The sequence below is a fragment of the Protopterus annectens genome, chromosome 15.part0, assembly GCF_019279795.1.
Source record: "Protopterus annectens isolate FY-2018-M chromosome 15.part0, PAN1.0, whole genome shotgun sequence".
Taxonomy (NCBI): Eukaryota; Metazoa; Chordata; order Ceratodontiformes; family Protopteridae; genus Protopterus; species Protopterus annectens.
The window spans coordinates 217,658,522-217,680,774 of record NC_056749.1 but is presented as its reverse complement, the minus strand read 5'-3'; the positions used below and the strand labels follow the sequence as shown (position 1 = coordinate 217,680,774).

Genomic DNA, 22,253 nt, shown 5'->3' with positions numbered 1-22,253 from the left:
TGAAGATGAGACCACTGTCCACCTGTGTCCCTGTCTCTTATCACACTTTTGGTGTTTAGTGTACTGCCACCTATGTGGTAATTCACAGATGCATGTTTTTCCAAAAGGGGATAACTATACATTTCTTGGCATTGAGCTTGAGCCCATGGCTCTGGTACCCAGCAACTGTTTCTGTAAGGCCCTTTTGTAAAATATCCACATCATTTGGGGATTCAATATGGCTCCCAGTTTGCAGTCATTTGGGAACTTTATTAGCCATTGTCCCTTAGTGTTGGCCTGTACTTCAAAGAAGTACATGTCAAACAACAGTAGTCCCAGGACTGAACCCTGAGGTACTCCACTTGTCTGGAGCTGAATTTGGAGTCGGCTACTTTTACAGTGTGGGTTCTGTCAGTAAGCCAGTTGGCAACCCATTGAGTGATGTAGGGATTAATGCCCAGCTTAGTAAGTTTATCTATGATTCCAGAGTGGGGGATGGTGTTAAAGGCCTTGGCGAGGTTCAGATAGGCTGTGTGGACCACCTTACCCTCGTCCACAGCTCTGGAGACTGATTCAAAGAAGTCAATATGGTTCAGGAGACATGATCGGCCCTTCACGAACCCAAACTGGGTGGGGTCCAGTGTTTGAAGGTTGCCAATGTCTTTGTTTATAAGTTCCATGGCCTTGCAGATAAGGCTTGTCAGACTGATAGGGCGGTAGTTCCCAGGATCCAAGCTGGATTTCCCCTTGTGGCGTGGGATAACTGTAGCTGTGCACCACTCAGTGGGCACGAAGCCTGAAGTCTTTGTCTCTTAAGGCAGGAAGCAATATAGTTGCCTCCCCATTTTAAAGCTGAATGAAATTCATCTATACGTGTTGTAAAGTTAATACTCTTTGTAGCATACAGGCTAGTTTGAAAATTCCAAACATACTCATTAAAGTTCAATTTCTGCATGAATGAAAGACAAGATATAGCAGCTTATATCAAACAGTGAACCATTTAATCCTCTGAATCTTTCTTGATAAACTGGCTATTTTCTTAGTCGAGAGTCTTTGCATCCTTTCCAGTTTTCTAATCTTAGTTAAGTCATTGACACCGAACAATGACCCATACTTAACAAGTGGTCAGACTGTAACTTTAGAGTTACAACAGCATCTGAATGTCTTGATGAAGTTGTGCAAAAGATGTCCTACATTACCAAGCAACATTTCCTAGTTACTGCACTGCACATTTTGGCATAAACGATAAAGAGATATCTGTTAATGCCCTTAGATTTATAACATCAGCAGCCCATATAAAGAGGTACTGCTGACTACGGACAGCACCTATTCAGGCATTTTTTAATTGAAAACAGTATTAGTCTGTACTGTCCACTGAATCAAACAATCCCAAAAAATTACGTAACTTTTTTTTTCTAGGTATGCTACCATAACCGCCTTTTATCATAATCAGCAAATTTACCGTTCCTTGTATAGTCATGCAAGGGAACAGTCAACATAAACATATTAAACAAATAAGGGCTCATGATAGAGTCATACAGCACCATCTGTCATCTTGTATAACTCTACATGTTCTGAACCCCAACCACATCTTTATAAAGATATAAATGTATAAAATGGTATTCAGCTTGACTGATGCTTTCAGAAGATGGAAATGTAGGACAGAATCAATCATTTTCATCAGGTCCAGATATATTTATTCATTTATATAAAATGTGTTTACCAGGGTAGAGCACTGATCACAAATGGCCAATTTCAGTCTCAGCCCTGGAATACAAAGAAAGTTAGAATTTCATGTAGAGTGATAGCAATGATATAATGAAAATACACACAGTATACGATCCACTGCTTCATCTTCATCACTAAGCACAAATCCGATAGCAAGGATATAATGAAAATACACGCAGTATATGATCCACTGCTTTATCTTCATCACTAAGCACAAATCTGATAGCAACGATATAATGAAAATACACACAGTATACGATCCACTGCTTCATCTTCATCACTAAGCACAAATCTGATAGCAACGATATAATGAAAATACACACAGTATACGATCCACTGCTTCATCTTCATCACTAAGACCAAATCCGATAGCAACGATATAATGAAAATACACACAGTAGACGATCCACTGCTTCATCTTCATCACTAAGCACAACTCCGATAGCAAGGATATAATGAAAATACACACAGTATACGATCCACTGCTTCATCTTCATCACTAAGCACAAATCAGATAGCAACGATATAATGAAAATACACACAGTATACGATCCACTGCTTCATCTTCATCAGTAAACACAAATCTGATAGCAAGGATATAATAAAAATACACACAGTATAAGATCCACTGCTTCATCATCACTAAGCACAAATCCGATAGCAAGGATATAATGAAAATACACACAGTATAAGATCCACTGCTTCATCTTCATCACTAAGCACAAATCCGATAGCAAGGATATAATGAAAATACACACAGTATACGATCCACTGCTTCATCTTCATCACTAACCACAAATCCGATAGCAAGGATATAATGAAAATACACACAGTATCACGATCCACTGCTTCATCTTCATCACTAAGCACAAATCCGATAACAAGGATATAATAAAAATATACACAGTCTAAGATCCACTGCTTCATCTTCATCCCTAAGCACAAATTCGATAGCAAGGATATAATGAAAATACACACAGTATCACGATCCACTGCTTCATTCTCATCACTAAACACAAATCCGATAGCAAGTTTATAATGAAAATACATACAGTATACGATCCACTGCTTCATCTTCATCACTAAGCACAAATCGGATAGCAAGGATATAATGAAAATACACAGTATACGATCCACTGCTTCATCTTCATCACTAAGCCCCTGAACACCCTTTTAAAGGCCCCCTTTTGGCAAAAAAATTTAAAGTTCCCCTTTGGGGGTTAAAAAAGCCCTTTTGGATTTTCTTATACAGATATTTATGAGCCTCAGGCACTCTGTAATACCTGTCTGCAAGCAACTGGGCGAGGAGGCAAAGAGTCTGGATTAAGGGAAGCCTCGGAGAAAGCGTCTTGAACAACATCCAAAACAGGAGGTATAGCCAAGGGCCTATGCTGTGGTAAAACAAAAATTCCCTAAGCCTCTTTCGGGAATCTGAGAAATCCTGACCTTCCATTTAAAATGCTCCCTCATAGAATGCAGGGTTTCTGAAAAAGAAAAATCCTCTGGAGGAGAAGCAGAAGGAGTGGAATCCTCTCGTCTGAATCAGAATAAGGAGGAAAATCCTGAATGTCTTCAGCAAGACTCTGAGTAATCTGAAGCCTGCTCCAAACTTTCCACCTCTGGCTCCACCCTAGGCCTCTTATCAGGAGGGGGCATAGAACCTCTGATTAAAGAAATTAAATCTTCTGCCATTTTAAGCATGTGTTTTTTAGGCACAGAACCTGCAGAACTAGGACTGACACCCGTGGAAGGCAAACCAGGCCTGCCTTTGGAAGGAGCCTTAGAGACAGAAGGAGAAGGCCTAACCACCTTAGGCAAGGAAGGGAGAACAGCAACCTGAGAGGCTCCCTCAGCCTGACCTGACTCCTGAAAGGCCACATCTTGCAAAATTAAAGCCTCCCCCTGAGACTCAACTGAAACCTCGGCTGGACCCACAGATTCCACCGTAGTTTCTAAAGAACCGGCGTCCGGAACGGACGACTCATCCTGCCTGGACTTTAAAGATTTTTCTTTGCGCTTCTTAGTGGTAGCGGGCGTCGGAGGATCCGACGGCATATTATAATTACACCGCTTACCGAAGACAAGCCTAGCGCAATCTAACCTACGTTTAATGGTGCGCTTATTAAACCTAGCACAGCGACACCCGACTACGTCGTGCTCAGGTCCCAAACAAGGAATACAAAGAGAGTGGTAATCCCTATGCGGTATCTGTTTCCCACAAGAAATACAATTATTCACTTTTTCTGACATCCGGAATTAACTGAGGCAAGAAAAACAAAATATTCCCCAACGGGTACTTAGCCAACTTGGTTTCGGTCTGAAACTCAGAATACGAAAATTTCAGAATGCCGAGCAGCACTTGCAACGCTGCTTCTGCATCGGACCATGCAGCAAAAAAGACTGAGGATATGACGTCGGTCATGCGCTTTAATACCCTGACGCTCTGATGTCAGATCTGAGCGCCCATGACCGACGTCAGCCTAATACTTTGGTATTCGGGCCGACCGAGGACGGCGGACTACCCATAAGTTATGACTGCAGCAATGTGAGATGAAGAACATCAACCATTATACAACGACCCCCCATTAATATTCAAAAATGTGCACGCTGATTGGTCAGCGTGCACGTTGTAAATCAGAGTTATAGTAATGGAAAAAGGTCCAGTCACCCGGACTTTTTCCATTAGTATAACTCTTACAGCAACGAGAACGCCAAGATCTCCGTTGCTATTCTCTACTATCTCGCTATATTAAGCAATTTAACATAGCGAGACAGCTTTAAAAATCAGCGGAGATTCTCCGTTGCTTTTTAAAGCTGTCTCGCTATTTAAACTCCTTAACATAGCGAGACAGTTTGTAAAAAGCAACAAAGATCTTGCTTTCTCCGTTGCTTTTACCCACAGCTCTGATGTACTGCGTGAAGCATACGCATGCGCAGTACATCAGAACTGCAGAATACCAGACAGCTGCGGAAGGGCAGCAAGGAGATTATACAATGCCATTATTTAAGAAAAGTAATTATTTTTTTCTTAAATAATGTCATTGTATAATAATAACCCACTTCTGGGTGGATACGCTGGATTTACCCACGGTTGTCTTTGTTTGGCCACTCAGGTTTTGCCCTCATGACCAAACCACACCAACTGGGGATAAATCCAGCATTACCCACACCCAGGCGTGGGTTATTGCTATATGAGTAAACTGGAAAGAGTACAGCAGAAATATACCAAGGGCATTCATGAATGTGAAAATTTAAGTTATTATGAGAGACTAAAATATCTGAACTTGTACAGTGTCTCATATAGATATTTAAGATACATTATTGAGGTATATAAGGCATTCAGAGAAAAATTACCTCTAGAAATAGAAATGCTTGGAGTTTTCAAAAACAGTACAGGATCATCAGACGACCTATGTAGAAGATTCTATAGGAATAAGAAGTGTACTAATTGGTTCTCTGAAACAGCAGCTGATACATGGAACAAACTATCAAATTACATTAAAGCAAGCACTAGTTTAGATATTTTTAAGCATAACCTGAACACTTACATAGGTTCATAGGTTCATACTAGGCTATCTGCCCGAGGGCATTTACAAGCCTAGCCCATAGTTTTGTGGCTTACGCCACCCCTTTAGTATGGGGAACTATACCCATTATTTTGCTGTGCCTCTGTCGAGCAGTGACACTGAGGTAATCCCTGGGGTATATCTGCGATCTCCCATCCATTGGTCAAGATTTCTCTTGAACAAGGCCAGCGAGGTGCTCTGCCTCACATATACCGGGATTTTATTCCACAGCATAGGGAGTCTTTGGGTGATGAATCTATCCCTCCAGCACGTCCTATTAATAGCCGTGTCGAGGTTTAAGTCTCCCGCCCTTGTGGCTCTTACGGATCTAGATTTTTTGAGGTGAAGCATATTCATCAAATCTGGGTTTGACATGGCCTTGTATGTTAGGCAAAGGTCACCTCTGAGCAAGCTGTGTGAATGAATAGAGCTGGAGTTCTTTCAGTCGGGCAGCATAGGACAGATGTTTGAGACCCTTTATCCTTTTGGTGAGGAACTTTTGTGGCCTCTCCAGCTGCTGCAAGTGTCGGGTCAGATACATTCTGAATGGGGCATTGTACTCAATCATTGGTCTGATGAGTGATGAGTATAGGAGACTATGACCTCCTTGATCTAGATGAGAATCCTTCATGATAAGGTGGGCAATGTAGAAGGTCTTCCTAACTACTTTAGCTACATGGGTGTCGAATGACAGACTACTATCAACCTGGGTCCCCAGGTCCCTGATAACTTCTTCTGTGCTCAGTGGATTGCCACCTATTTGGTAGCTAGGGGTAAATTTGTTTTTCCCGAAGGGTATGACTATGCATTTTTGGCATTTAACTTTAGGCCATGGCTCTGGCACCAGTTATCCATTTCTGTGAGACCCTTCTGAAGGATATCTGTGTCAGATGTGTTTTCTACTATGGCCAGTTTGCAGTCATCTGCAAACTTTGTCAGCCATAACCCTCCTGTGTTTGCTTGTACTTGGAAAAGTAGATGCCAAACAAGAGTGGGCCCAGGACTGAGCCCTGTGGTACACCACTTGTGACAGGCTTTGAGTCTGACATGGTGCCAGCAACTCTGACCCTGTGGGTTCTGTCACTCAGCCAGTTTGCAACCCATCTTGTGATGTATGGGTTAACATTTAAGCTGATGAGTTTTTCAATGATACCCGGTGGGGTATTGTATCGAAGGCCTTCGCCAGATCGAGGTAGGCTGTATGGACTGCCTTTCCTCATCAATGGCTTTGGTGACTGTTTCAAAAGTCAACCAAGTTTAGAAGGCATGATCTGCCTTTGACAAAGCCAAACTGGGATGGATCCAAAGTCTGCAAATTCCCTATGTCTTTATTTATGAGGTCCATTATGATCCTCTTCATGGCTTTGCAGATAAGGCTTGTCAAGCTAATGGGCGTAATTTCCAGGGTCAGTGGAGGCACCGCCTTTGTGAAGTGGGACCACAGTTGCAGTCGCCACTCCCTGGAGTGCGTATCCAGAGGTAAGACTATGATTAAACAGCTGTCCTAGCTGTGGGTTTAATTCCTCGTTGAGTTGGTGGAGCACACAGCCGGGGACACCATCAGGTCCCATGGATGCTGTGTTTTTTGCTTTGGACTGAGCAGTCTTCACTTGGGCGTTGGGGATGTTTGGGCGGCTGCGATCGCTTGGTATAGATATCTCTCCTTTTGGGGGGGAGGGGGGGGAGAAGTTTGCACTGAACCTGTCAGCCAGTATGTTGGCAATGTCTGTAGGATCAGTAATCTTCACATCATTTTGAACTAGTTCTGAGCATATCTGGGAACAACTGTTTTGGTATATTGGCAGACTAGAAGGGCATTAATGCCCGTGCTTGAAATACTTGCATTTATCCTGCATTCTAAACCTCCTTATGGTGTGACATAATTCGAATGCATGGGCATTTACCCAGTTTACTACGAGCTGCTAATACCTATAGGACGTTATGCTTCAAGTTAATTCTTAAATAATAATGTGCCTTATTTTTCATTCTTGATGTACACCTGTGCCTTTCATGCAATATGCATTGTACATTTATTTGTTTTCTTGAAGTCTCTACAGCTTTATACACTTGTGTCGTAGAAGGAAAAGTTTAAGTAACCAGTTACTGGCAGGAAAGGGGGCAACCATTAAGAGCCATTGTTGCAACTTCTTCCATTTGGTCAACCAAACATGTTTTTGCTGTTTAGAGTGCCACTATGGTTACTGGGGTATGGTGGTATTTCTGACATTATTGTTGGAAGCATATTGAAATATATTACTACAGGCAGGGCAGTGGTAGTGATTTCTGCCATTGTGTGCTCTGCTAAAAATAAGCCAAAGTATGCTACACCTACTGTATTTCCTGCATGCCGTTAGTCAAAACACTTCCATTATTGAGCCACCATTTTCTTACTGAGAGTTAAGGGTGGAGGTTCCTCCTCCATCTAATTGTTTGTGTCTTTCGGCTTTTCCAGTTTAGGGGTCGCCACAGCGGAACTCTGGGCCGCTAATGATTGGCAGTAGAGTCTTACATGCTGGCTTGCCGGGCCTAACGCACAACCTTCAACGAAGGAACGCCCATTCACGCAGGTCGCCACACAGAAGACGCTGTAACTGAGAATACTGTTGAAAAATGTAGAAACAGATAATTGTAGCTATTATTCCTTGCATTTTGGTCAGTTAGACATGCATATTTCCCTCACTACAGTTACAGCAATTGGAGAAGAGATCTGATGTCTTTGTTATTGCTAGAAATAGGATAGCTACTTGCTACTGTAGGAGTGATCTAATAGGTTCATAGGTTGGTACTAGGCTATCGGCCCTTGGGCCTATACAAGCCTAGCCATAACAATTCGCTGGCTATTTCTTCCCACAATATTTATTTCCCTCGACCTCTGTCTAGCAGGTTGACTGACGTGAACCCCGGGGTGAATTTCCTATCTCCCCATCCAATCGTCAAGGTTCCTTTTGAAGAGGGCCAAAGAGGCGCTCTGCTTGACATGTATGGACAGTCTATGCCAGAGTCTAGGGAGTCTCTGGGTCAGGTACCTAACCCACCAGCATGTTTTGTTCATTGTGATGACAAGGTTTAGATCCCTGGAGCGTGTGGCTCTTAGAAATTGGGATTTCTTTAAGTGTAGCATGTCCACTCTGGGTTTCAAATGGCCTTGTATGTTAAGTAGAGATTGCCTCTAAGTAGAAAATATGTGACAGAGTATAGCTGCAGTTTTGTTTTAGACGGTCAGCATAGGGCATCTGCTTTAGGCCTGTGATTCTTTTAGTGAGGTATTTCTGCAGCCTTTCCAGTTTTTGCAGATGTCTTGAGAGGTACATATCAAACGGGGTGTTGTGTACTATAATGGGTCTAATGAGGGAGGAGTACAGTGGGACAATGACCTCCTTTTTTCTAGATGAAAAGCCCTTAGTGATGAGGTGTGCTACATAGAAGGATTTCCTGACCATTGTGGCAATGTGGTTATTGAAGATGAGACCACTGTCCACCTGTGTCCCTGTCTCTTATCACACTTTTGGTGTTTAGTGTACTGCCACCTATGTGGTAATTCACAGATGCATGTTTTTTCCAAAAGGGGATAACTATACATTTCTTGGCATTGAGCTTGAGCCCATGGCTCTGGTACCCAGCAACTGTTTCTGTAAGGCCCTTTTGTAAAATATCCACATCATTTGGGGATTCAATATGGCTCCCAGTTTGCAGTCATTTGGGAACTTTATTAGCCATTGTCCCTTAGTGTTGGCCTGTACTTCAAAGAAGTAGATGTCAAACAACAGTAGTCCCAGGACTGAACCCTGAGGTACTCCACTTGTCTGGAGCTGGATTTGGAGTCGGCTACTTTTACAGTGTGGGTTCTGTCAGTAAGCCAGTTGGCAACCCATTGAGTGATGTAGGGATTAATGCCCAGCTTAGTAAGTTTATCTATGATTCCAGAGTGGGGGATGGTGTTGAAGGCCTTGGCGAGGTTCAGATAGGCTGTGTGGACCACCTTACCCTCGTCCACAGCTCTGGAGACTGATTCAAAGAAGTCAATATGGTTCAGGAGACATGATCGGCCCTTCACGAACCCAAACTGGGTGGGGTCCAGTGTTTGAAGGTTGCCAATGTCTTTGTTTATAAGTTCCATGGCCTTGCAGATCAGGCTTGTCAGACTGATAGGGTGGTAGTTCCCAGGATCCAAGCTGGATTTCCCCTTGTGGAGTGGGATAACTGTAGCTGTGCACCACTCAGTGGGCACGAAGCCTGAAGTCTTTGTCTCTTAAGGCAGGAAGCAATATAGTTGCCTCCCCATTTTAAAGCTGAATGAAATTCATCTATACGTGTTGTAAAGTTAATACTCTTTGTAGCATACAGGCTAGTTTGAAAATTCCAAACATACTCATTAAAGTTCAATTTCTGCATGAATGAAAGACAAGATATAGCAGCTTATATCAAACAGTGAACCATTTAATCCTCTGAATCTTTCTTGATAAACTGGCTATTTTCTTAGTCGAGAGTCTTTGCATCCTTTCCAGTTTTCTAATCTTAGTTAAGTCATTGACACCGAACAATGACCCATACTTAACAAGTGGTCAGACTGTAACTTTAGAGTTACAACAGCATCTGAATGTCTTGATGAAGTTGTGCAAAAGATGTCCTACATTACCAAGCAACATTTCCTAGTTACTGCACTGCACATTTTGGCATAAACGATAAAGAGATATCTGTTAATGCCCTTAGATTTATAACATCAGCAGCCCATATAAAGAGGTACTGCTGACTACGGACAGCACCTATTCAGGCATTTTTTAATTGAAAACAGTATTAGTCTGTACTGTCCACTGAATCAAACAATCCCAAAAAATTACGTAACTTTTTTTTCTAGGTATGCTACCATAACCGCCTTTTATCATAATCAGCAAATTTACCGTTCCTTGTATAGTCATGCAAGGGAACAGTCAACATAAACATATTAAACAAATAAGGGCTCATGATAGAGTATTACAGCACCATCTGTCATCTTGTATAACTCTACATGTTCTGAACCCCAACCACATCTTTATAAAGATATAAATGTATAAACTGGTATTCAGCTTGACTGATGCTTTCAGAAGACGGAAATGTAGGACAGAATCAATCATTTTCATCAGGTCCAGATATATTTATTCATTTATATAAAATGTGTTTACCAGGGTAGAGCACTGATCACAAATGGCCAATTTCAGTCTCAGCCCTGGAATACAAAGAAAGTTAGAATTTCATGTAGAGTGACAGCAATGATATACTGAAAATACACACAGTATACGATCCACTGCTTCATCTTCATCACTAAGCACAAATCCGATAGCAAGGATATAATGAAAATACACGCAGTATATGATCCACTGCTTCATCTTCATCACTAAGCACAAATCCGATAGCAACGATATAATGAAAATACACACAGTATACGATCCACTGCTTCATCTTCATCACTAAGCACAAATCCGATAGCAACGATATAATGAAAATACACACAGTATACGATCCACTGCTTCATCTTCATCACTAAGACCAAATCCGATAGCAACGATATAATGAAAATACACACAGTAGACGATCCACTGCTTCATCTTCATCACTAAGCACAACTCCAATAGCAAGGATATAATGAAAATACACACAGTATACGATCCACTGCTTCATCTTCATCACTAAGCACAAATCAGATAGCAACGATATAATGAAAATACACACAGTATACGATCCACTGCTTCATCTTCATCAGTAAACACAAATCTGATAGCAAGGATATAATAAAAATACACATAGTATAAGATCCACTGCTTCATCTTCATCACTAAGCACAAATCCGATAGCAAGGATATAATGAAAATACACACAGTATAAGATCCACTGCTTCATCTTCATCACTAACCACAAATCCGATAGCAAGGATATAATGAAAATACACACAGTATACGATCCACTGCTTCATCTTCATCACTAAGCACAAATCCGATAGCAAGGATATAATGAAAATACACACAGTATACGATCCACTGCTTCATCTTCATCACTAAGCACAAATCCGATAACAAGGATATAATAAAAATATACACAGTCTAAGATCCACTGCTTCATCTTCATCACTAAGCACAAATTCGATAGCAAGGATATAATGAAAATACACACAGTATACGATCCACTGCTTCATTCTCATCACTAAACACAAATCCGATAGCAAGTTTATAATGAAAATACATACAGTATACGATCCACTGCTTCATCTTCATCACTAAGCACAAATCCGATAGCAAGGATATAATGAAAATACACACAGTATACGATCCACTGCTTCATCTTCATCACTAAGCACAAATCCGATAGCAAGGGTATAATGAAAATACACACAGTATAAGATCTACTGCTTCATCTTCATCACTAAGCACAAATCAGATAGTAAGGATATAATGAAAATACACACAGTCTAAGATCCACTGCTTCATCTTCATCACTAAGCTAAAATCCAATAGCAAGGATATAATGAAAATACACACAGTATAAGATCCACTGCTTCATCTTCATCACTAAGCACAAATCTGATAGCGAGGATATAATGAAAATACATACAGTATACGATCCACTGCTTCATCTTCATCACTAAGCACATATCCGATAGCAAGGATATAATGAAAATACACACAGTATAAGATCTACTGCTTCATCTTCATCACTAAGCACAAATCGGATAGCAAGGATATAATGAAAATGCACATAGTCTAAGATCCACTGCTTCATCTTCATCACTAAGCACAAATCCAATAGCAAGGATATAATGAAAATACACACAGTCTAAAATCCACTGCTTCATCTTCATCACTAAGCACAAATCCAATAGCAAGGATATAATGAAAATACACACAGTATAAGATCCACTGCTTCATCTTCATCACTAAGCATAAATCCGATAGCAAGGATATAATGAAAATACATACAATATACGATTCACTGCTTCATCTTCATCACTAAGCACAAATCACACTGTTATAACAATTCAGTAAGTCAGCTATGTAACAACTACCAGTATAAAGCCTTGCTGATTATGATTAAAGCCTGGATGTACATCTAATGACTATAAGTAATGTCATCTCTAAATCCTTCCCAATATTGTAACTAAAGGTAATAAGCATGTAATTATCCACAGTACTGGCATCATGTCTATGTGGAACTGGTACAACTATGTCCCACCCCCACATCAAAAACATAACATTCTAATAATGACTTCTGAAGTTCTGAAATAAGAAAGAAAGGCATGGGCAGACAGAGATTTAAATCATCAGATCTTTCTCATTAATCTCGTCTAATACGATCTAGTGCCTGAGATACCATTTCTTCTGTTATCCGTATTCATGACACCATATCATCTATATGATTTCTCTCAGAGAAAAAAAATATTTACACAGTAAATCTGCTATGCTCCTTCCACTTAACACAACGGCAATGTCATTTTCAAGAGTGATATTTTTTGTATCCCCTTAGTCTGACTTGTATGTTTAAAGAAAGATGATTTTAGTATCTATTGCATGTAAACCTACGTTGGTTTCATATTTAGATTTTGGCAAACTATACTTTCTTCCTCAGTAAATATTAACATTTCTTATAACTCTCTTCATGACTTGCTGAAGAAAAACTGAAAAAAAAAATTTCCAATAGTGAAACGTCTATTTTATCAACTTTTGGATTCTTTCCTGTACTATCTAGATGGATCTATCCCTAGGATGTTCCCTGTATAGCATGTAGAAAAATTACCTTCATAATTTTATACATTTCCTTGTAAAACCTTTCCTATTACTGACAAACATGATTGGCTTGTAGCTCATGTCCCAAGTCCATTTGTAATATATTTAGTATTAATTTTGATATAATTAACTGAATAAAAAAAATATATAATTTTGTCTCCAGGCTAACATTCTGTTTAACAACCTGCCATTCCCAGGTACAACTGAAATGGTCTGAATTACTAAGTTCTGGGCAAATTTCTGTATTCAGTAAGCTATGGTCTTCTTAGTCCATATTACATCCAATATATCACTTATCCTGGCAGGGTGATCTGATAGCATCCAGCAATTAAAGCTTGTCCAACAAAATTGCATCTTTAGAGCTATTAAAACTGCATCTGTATAGCCTTACCACCAGCAGTAATCAAATTCTCCAAAATCTATTGACTGTCTATCAGAAATATAAACACTACTAGACAACTGCCAATATCTAAGCTACCTCCGGAGGTCAGATGTGTGTAATTTTGCCATGGCAGATGACATAATACTTCCATGTACTCCATTTTTATATATCATTACAATTTATATTATTATTACAGTAATGTATATCATTAGAAAATGATGACACCCTAATGTTAGGCAATGTGAAATGTGTTAACCCATTATCATCAGCAGAACACAATAAATCAGTTTGCTAGCGAGTATAATAGAAAAGTTTCCTTACTGCTGTTGTACTTTTCAATCCTCTTCTGCTACATTGCCCATAGATAACCAAACTGACAGCCTGCAAATGCCTAACTGTCATCACTCAAGTATCACTTACTACAGATTCACCTTCCTAGTGTCACAACAAAGCCTTGATGCTATATCGCAGCAGGCATACCTTGGCTTGCATGCACGTACAACCTCTCAGTATTCACTACCCACACCTATTTTGGCCTGATATTTTGCCCTACATATGGATATTCTTTTCTCTTTGGTGATAAATCTTATTCTGTAGGGTTATACTTATGTAAATAAAGATATAAACTAACAGATACACAGAAACCTCAAATGTTCCTCTCTCCCTCACCAAGAAGACATATTTAAAACCATATATGCTTCAAAATCTACAGACTACTGATTCCTATAATTGATATCTCTTCCTGGACATCCCAGCTGTAACATGACGTGCTAGCCACAGGAAAATATTTAATATTTCATGCCTAACTCTGTGGTCTTCAACAAAAGAATACGAAGAACATGTGAAGGATGTATTTTCTATACAAAGAGAAGCACACAGACATACATAAACACACAGATGAAAAACTCACACACGCACACACACAAACACGCATTTGTCTCAATGAGTACATGCAGTTAAAACTACATATGAGAACCAGTTCCTACAGAAGGCATACTTACAGTTTTATGCTTTTAACATTGTACTCCCTTTCCAGTGGTAGCTTTTCCATTTTCCAGAACATAGACCTGTATTTCTCCTAGCAATTTGCAATACTGAGATGAACAACTTATTAAATTTCACTATGTAATGGCTTGGTCCTAGTCTCATCTCACTAAACCAAAAGGCTCATATAGCTCATTTTCAGGGGTTACAAATATCCATAGAAAGGCGTAGTTCAGTGATTGGGCACATCCTCATCACCCATACTCACTAAGCCCCCACCGCTTCTGGTAGTATGTAGGGGGTTAGCAACAAACTAGTCATTGAAGTCAATGTTTGGACTTAAAAAATCATACTAGACATATAAACGTAGTTCAGAAAAAGAAAAGGTTGTTTATATGAAGCAAGTTAATCTGCAGTCTAACATAAATAAATTCAGCTTTTTCATATTACCTCAGACTTTACTCTAGAATGCAATGCTTTCTAGAGGTCACGTTCTTCCAGGGGATACCAACTGTATTGCCTTTCTTCTTCCTTTTCGTTTAGATGCTTCTCATTCTCAAACGTCACAAACAAATGGGCACTACAGCACTGTATTTGAATTGTCACATGTTTAGCTGTCGGCAATCATGTACATCAGTACCTCCCTAGATGCGCAGTAGCAAATCCTGCCTAATCCCTGAATATTCATGTTGATGTCTTCACCAGACACATGAACATTCATCAGGTATTCGGTACTTACCTCAAGGGGGCACTACAATTGCCTAATGTATTTTGTTTTTTATGTTTTTGCAGGAGGGATGCCCAACCCTGCACACACACCCCCATGGGGGGCTGTGCCCCCCACACCTCCTGCAAATTAAATATACCAAGTCCAAAATCTCACTATATGGAGGAAAAGGGTAAATTGTATGCATGATGTCACCATCAAATCTGCACAAGCATCATCTGAAAATGATATCACGGCCATTTGGCATGTCACTCATGCAAGTGATACCCATGCCATGCCACATCTATGAGAACCACCCGGGGAGGTACAAATGTACAGGATCACCTAGCCATCCACCACTACCACTAATATCCTTGCTTGTTTCTGGGTTAACCTTCTTAAATGGACCATCCACCACTATCTAACTCTTCTAAGCTAGCACATTTAAACAAACCATGTACCACTGTGCTACCATTTACATCCTGCCTGACAAGGTAGTGATTGCTCACTAGGTACTAGACGCACATGGCCAAATAGTGTAGTGTTAATTTAAATTAATCTTGTTCTCATTCAGGTGGTCACTGTAAGTCACAGCCCACAACGTAATACTGATAACACATTTAATTAGGTAGTCAGGGAAAGAAATGAAATGTATGCCCTTTGAGGAGCTCCTCTTTCTCATAGAGAATGAAAAGGTATTTACTACTTTCAGAGCAGCTACACTTACACTAAAGACAGTTGTAATTAAAGTATTGGGGGGTACCTTATGCGGGTGCACACTTGAACAGTATTATTAAGCTATGATGTGACACACCAGTACATACAGCTAGAAATCCATTCACAGACATTTAAGGAAAAAAGTGTGACAGTGCCTCTGCTCTCTACCACTCTTTAGGGTAATGAATGGATCATGATGACATGGCCAAAACAGCAAGTCCCAATGGTCAATCTGATGGAAGCAGTACATGCCACAAAAAAAAGTTGAATCAGGACTGTGATCTCACTACCCACAATGACCTTTGAAAAGAAATAATTAAGTACAGTGACCAACAGGCTGAATACAACAATAATGAAGATAAATACAAGACTATTCAAGCATTCCACTGTTATTTTAAGGTTACAAATCTTAACACTGTCTATCTGGACAAGTCTAAACCCACTCCAGAATGATTCCTTCCAGTCTTCCTGCAATAACCTGTATATTATAAAAAGGGTCTGCCTGTACTCAGTTGTTTGGACCATCTACTGTCATCTTACATATGAAAAGGAAAGTCAGATATACACTCAAAGAAGTTCTGTTATTTGTCACTAGTGTAACTACAATACTGCTTCCTAAACATATAATGTTTGGTCTGCAATTAATTTCCTAGTTGCCTGCCACATCAGAAGTGAACCAGTCCTATTTGGGATGAAGCAAAACTTCACTGAAACGTCTGTGAATAATGTCAAGTGTTTCACTGCTGATTTTACCTCCCCCCTGCATACTTTGACTCATCTAATTACAGCATGCCATATATCCTGCGTATGAAATGGTGTCCTTGGTAACAGTGAGGAAAAACCTTCATAAAGCTCTATACAATATGGGATACTGGGAAACAGGCCTACATGCATATAGCTTCCTCCTCTCTTTGGTCTCTACTTTTCTATACTAAACAATACATAAATGTTAACCGACATAATCTCAAGACAGTTCCCTGCCTTCATGTGAAATAGCTTACGTCACCCATCCAAAGTGGCACTGACAAAACAAACCTTGCGAAATAACAGGATTCATCAATTTCCACACTCAGACAGCCTGTGTGTTCTGCCTATTAAACACGTAAACTACTATAACACAAACCTTTCACACCACAGCCAAAGATCTCCAGATTTGTGCACCTTCCCCAAATTTTCTTTTCATTCTGGTCACCTCAAATTTATGGTACAATGCAATGCACCATTTTTTTTTGTACAGCCTCACATTACTGTCAGTCTTTTCATAAGGCATTTCTAACTAAAACAGTTTTATCACAGAAAACAAAATATGAACAAAGGCAAAGGGTATGATATTTTTGTGGAAAAATCACTAATTTTCTGTTAAATATTAATGAAAGCATTGATGCCATACCTCACAACTGTACAGATTTTCACAGAATGGCCACATTTTTGCCTCGTTTTTGGTCCATTTTTCATAAAATTGTGGTTTTCTTCCAAATTAGTAGCAAATCATTAAAGACTGAAGTTAGAAAATAAAGAGACATTTGAGTTTCAGATGTCGTACCCTTCAGAAATTTCATACTAATGTAAAGCCTGTTATTCTATCAACGTTCTAAGTTTGTAAGAGCAATATTTAAAAAATGTCTCTATTTTTGGGCCTTTGTCCCATCTTACTTATGGCTTTATCCATTTTTCTTGTTCTAAGAGGTTAAGAGGTATGACTGATGCTGAAACACCTTGCTGCAATATGAAACAATATAAACACTTTACAGCAGTGCCTTACTTTTAGTAAAGCAGAAAGTCTGGCATAAAGGTTAAGGTCTTTGCCTCACAGGTAGAAGGTTTGATTCTCACCACTCGTTATTGCCTTATAATAGTCTTCAGACTTATAGGATAATATTTACCTATGAATAAACTGAAATCCGATCATGATTAGTATGATTTATAAAGTGATGTTCACTTGTATGCGCCATTTTCACCTAATCACATAAATAAGTGGACATTTATGCCATAGACTGTTTTTTTCCTGAAATTAACCTGCTTATCAATTACAAAATTTACATGCTTTATTATATCAAGTAGTCAGAATTGGATGTATAATGGCCAGTGTTAATTCTCCATTAGGTTTACTGCTAGGGCAAGTGGAAGTCTGCATTTATTTTGGTATCACATCAATGCTACATTTACCTTTGTAAGCTACACTGCTTTCCTGGCAAATGAACATGACAGATGTGTCACTCAAGTACATTAAACCCAATGCATTCTATTGGTTAACATTCATATGCAGACCATCAGTGACTGACTGCCCCACCAACAGTAACAGCAGTTACCAGATAGGTATACTGGTAGACTTTCACTTCAAGACAAGTGCATATTAGTCTGTTTACTATTTATTATTATTACTTTAGAGGTAAATTAATAATGGTTTCTATGATTCTAAATGTTAACAATAATTTAAGGATGTACAAATATACAAACTGTTCATTTAAGATTACAAAATGCAGAACATATAAAAGAGGAATATTTGGGACAGAGAATTTGAATTCCAATATTATACAATAAATTGTCTTTGCAGACATATTATTCACCATCAATTAAGGCATTTAAGGAAAATTATAACAAATGTATTGGAGATGGGGTTTGTGACCCATCCGTCTGGGGATCTGTGTTCCTAGATGGTCTTCAAGCTTAAGCACTGTGCATTATACATATGAACACACCTCCTCCTCACCTGTATTTGTGAATATCCCTTTGAGTTCAGATTTGCCTGCCTTTCCTGTCTTTTTCTCAAGTGAGCTATTTCCAATTTAAACTCAAATATCCCCAATGCTCACTGTCAGCTCTTTAATTTCTGTAATATTTTAGCTATACTACCTACCAGGGTTTGGAGTTATGAAAGGATTCACTCCTCACTGGCCTAGCATGACCTGAGGTAAAGGCCTTGGGATCAAGTGCATAGGCCAGGAAGCAGTAAATTCTGCATAAATCACAGCTCTGGCAGGTTTTATAGCTGCCACAAATATAGTAAAATAATAAAAGTCAACAAGATCTTTATTAAAATGTTAAAACTCTTGGCACCTCAGTGAAAATCTTTCCAGGCAGTACTAAAACAATACAAAACACACAGGTTTTAAATGTCACACAGTCAGGCTAACCAATAAAAAGAATGAATTCAGCAACTGCCCTGACTTAAGATCATTGCTTAACTTTTTATGGGACAGTGCCTCATACTTCAAAATCAAAATGCTCTTGTTGTATAGTAAAAGTGTTTTAATGGTTGAATGACAACTTGTACAAAATTTTGTTTGCATATGCAAACTAGTTTTCAGACCTTTATAGGAATTACATTTTTCCCCCTACAAAATGGATATGTGCAACATTCTACAGGCAACAGGGATCTATTTTTGATATGTCTGTTTTACTCCTATAGACTTTCCCTGAGATGACACTTAATTTTGACTGTGTAAACCAAACTGCAGAGGTACAATAGGGGTACGCAACACCAACCACAGGAGTAATAATCAGCCATTGAGACCCACGCAGCATTCATTTTTACAAAACTTGTTTTGTAGAAAAAACACAAGGAGTAGGACCCACAAAGGAAAGTATTCCTATGTGACCCCTAAACTTGCATCAAGTTACTTTTTGGTCTACAACATGGTTTTGATCCACAGACCCTTTGATACTCATGCTATAGGCTACAAGGGGGCAAGACCTAATGTGGTCAACAATTGGGTTATTGTGTAACATCTGCCAGTATCTTTTTGGCATATTAACCAATAGAGGTGATAACACACTAAACTTAATCACACTGTTACATGAGACAGCATCTTGATACTAAGTTACGGGAAACTGAAGGGTTAAATATTGAAGGTAATTGGAAATACTTGTTTAAATAACTCATTGTGGACATTTATTCTAAATAAGTACCTTTTAAAATTTATGCTTTTTTTTACTACCAAGAAATGTTAATGCATCTTATGGCTTTCTCATCTTCAATTTAGCTATCACACCATGACAAAACTTTTAAGTCCCCCCACCCCCCCATCTGACTTCAGCAGGACCATTTCTAAATGGCTCAGCCCTAATCAGCCCTTTCATTCTGTAAGTAGATCTTGGGCATCCCCAAGTTAGCCAGGAGCCCTTTACTCCATTGGCCCTTGCCTGGGAAGTCAAATTAGGTCATCTGTTCCCCAACCCCACACTGAGAGATGAATAATAAAGAGCCGGCCAATCTGAAAAGTTCTGTGCAGTGGCCTCACTTTCTCTTTTTCTCGCAACAGACAGCTTGCTAATTTGTGATAGATGCCTGGCCAAGGGAGAGGCATGTATGTTCCCATGAACACCTATCTACACCAACTCAGCAGTGGAAATATAATGCTGGCAGCTTGAAATTTCCCCACCCTCTTCTACAAGAGATAGTTGACCCTCCTATCAATATTACCAATGCAGTGTTTGGACTAAACTACCTCTCCCACAAAGGTGGGCAAGCTGGCATTGGCAGTTCATGTCCATCATCTCCTAGCCAACCTTTCAGGTGCTTGTACTGCTAAGAAGCTTACAGTTTGACTAGACCCTAGTCAAGGGATCGTACCACTACACCAAGGAGGTGGGTTTAATTTTTGCATGTTACTAGTTTTATGATGTTGAAAGGTTCAAGGCTTTAGTGATGAAGGTGAATATCTTATAGGCTACTGAGGAGGGTAATGCCCTTCATCTCAAGGTGAGACCTTACAGGTGCCATTGTATTCATACAATTCCTTTTTAAAGGTATAAATTGATGCACTGAGCTCAATGGAGGGGACGAATTTATTTCACAGTTGTGGAAGCACTTGAGATATGAAGTCTTCATGTTTTATGGTACAGTTGATGTTAATTTGTTTTCCAGCTAAGCATCCTCTTGTGTTAAGGCCACAGGGATCATTCTAGGTAAAGAGGTTCAACTAGAAAGTGGTCCTTTAAAGCTCTGTATATCATGCAGACACACAGGAGTCGTCTAAGAAGACAGTGATATACAAAGAAGAGAAGAGAAGGAGTTGCTGTAGTCATTCATTAAAAGTCAAACCCTGAAGGACTTTGGTTATCTTCCTGTGGAAGCTCTGTACTTCCTACAACTGCAAAGGGTATGCAAGCAGGTTAAAGACCAGGGTGCCACATTTCATAATAGATCTAACAAAACTTGCATCAGAGAGGAATGTTACTTTTCTGAAATGGTTCTCAAACCCACGGTGAATCATTTAGGAGCTCTGGAGATGGGGGAGGTCATGTGTAAATCCAATGAAAGGTCACCATGTACAAGGGATCCAAGATATTTTTCTGTTGTGGTAACTTTTTGCTATTGCTCAATAGTCCACAAAGCTGGTGAAGGATAATGCCAAATGCTAGAATATTACATTTCTTGAAGGCAAATTCATTTCTACTGTACTTCTCATGTGTTGCATTAAGTATTGTTGGAAGGGAGGTGGTTATCAGTGAGTTTAAGGCAATGATGCCAAGTTTGCTGTCATCTCCATATTTGTAAAGCCAAAAATTGGGGTCACTGCTGAGATCCAGGAAAAAAAATGTCAAAAAGGAGTGGCCCTGGGATACAACCTTGAGGAACTCTCTCGGTTACATATCTATGCCAACATGAACTAACATAAGCTTACTAGTACAATTCTTCTGGATCGTAAAAAGGCTTCTGAGACAGCTGACCGCATCCTGATCCTCCATAAATTAGTTTACATTGCAAAATGACAAAGCTCACACAAACATCTCAGATGTATAACCACGAGATGATTTCTACCAATGCAGTAAGGCATCTCAGCACAAAAAAAATGTTTGGGATACAGCATACAGTGCGCAGTAGCAACCCCCACAATGTCATATTAAGATGTTATACACTGAAACACATCGAACAGAATGTTTTGTACCAATCGATTACATGATGCTGTACAAATGCTATGAAACAATGTAAAAAAGGGTGCTTTTTGTGTTGTGCACCCCCCCGTCTTTTTTTCACGGGGAACCCACTTTTATCCTCTCTGAAAAAACATACCCAGAGAAGGTATTATGCTTTAATACAATGCACAGCATTGTGGACATAAAGCAATTAAAGAAGGCTGTGGGACTGAGCAGGAATTGTTGTGATTTAATACTTTCTGTCACTCACATCTGAATGATGTCAAAGTTCCAACATGGCAATGTGTGCTGCTTGTCACAAGTTATCTACTGCTACTGTAATAAAAACAACATTTGGAAACCTATGACCTGCCAAAGCCTGGAGCAGAGTGTCTCGGAATACTGAAACATGAACAATATAAATTTACTGTAGTGGATGTTTCACTAGACTAGAACTGCCAAGGTCATAAAAGAGGGAGAAGGTCTTATTTTTGTTGTCTACATTTTGCCTCTTCTGCCTGTCACTGGGACCTCAGCATAGGTACATTTGGAGATCAGGGTGTATAGGTTTGATCTCACAT

At 39.5% G+C, this 22,253-nt stretch overlaps 1 protein-coding gene across 6 annotated transcripts in view; it reads right to left on the bottom strand.

The window, feature by feature from the left end:
• ARHGEF9 (Cdc42 guanine nucleotide exchange factor 9) overlaps positions 1-22,253 on the bottom strand; it is a 3,179,575-nt gene that overhangs the window by 1,222,139 nt on the left and 1,935,183 nt on the right. The window lies entirely within an intron of this gene.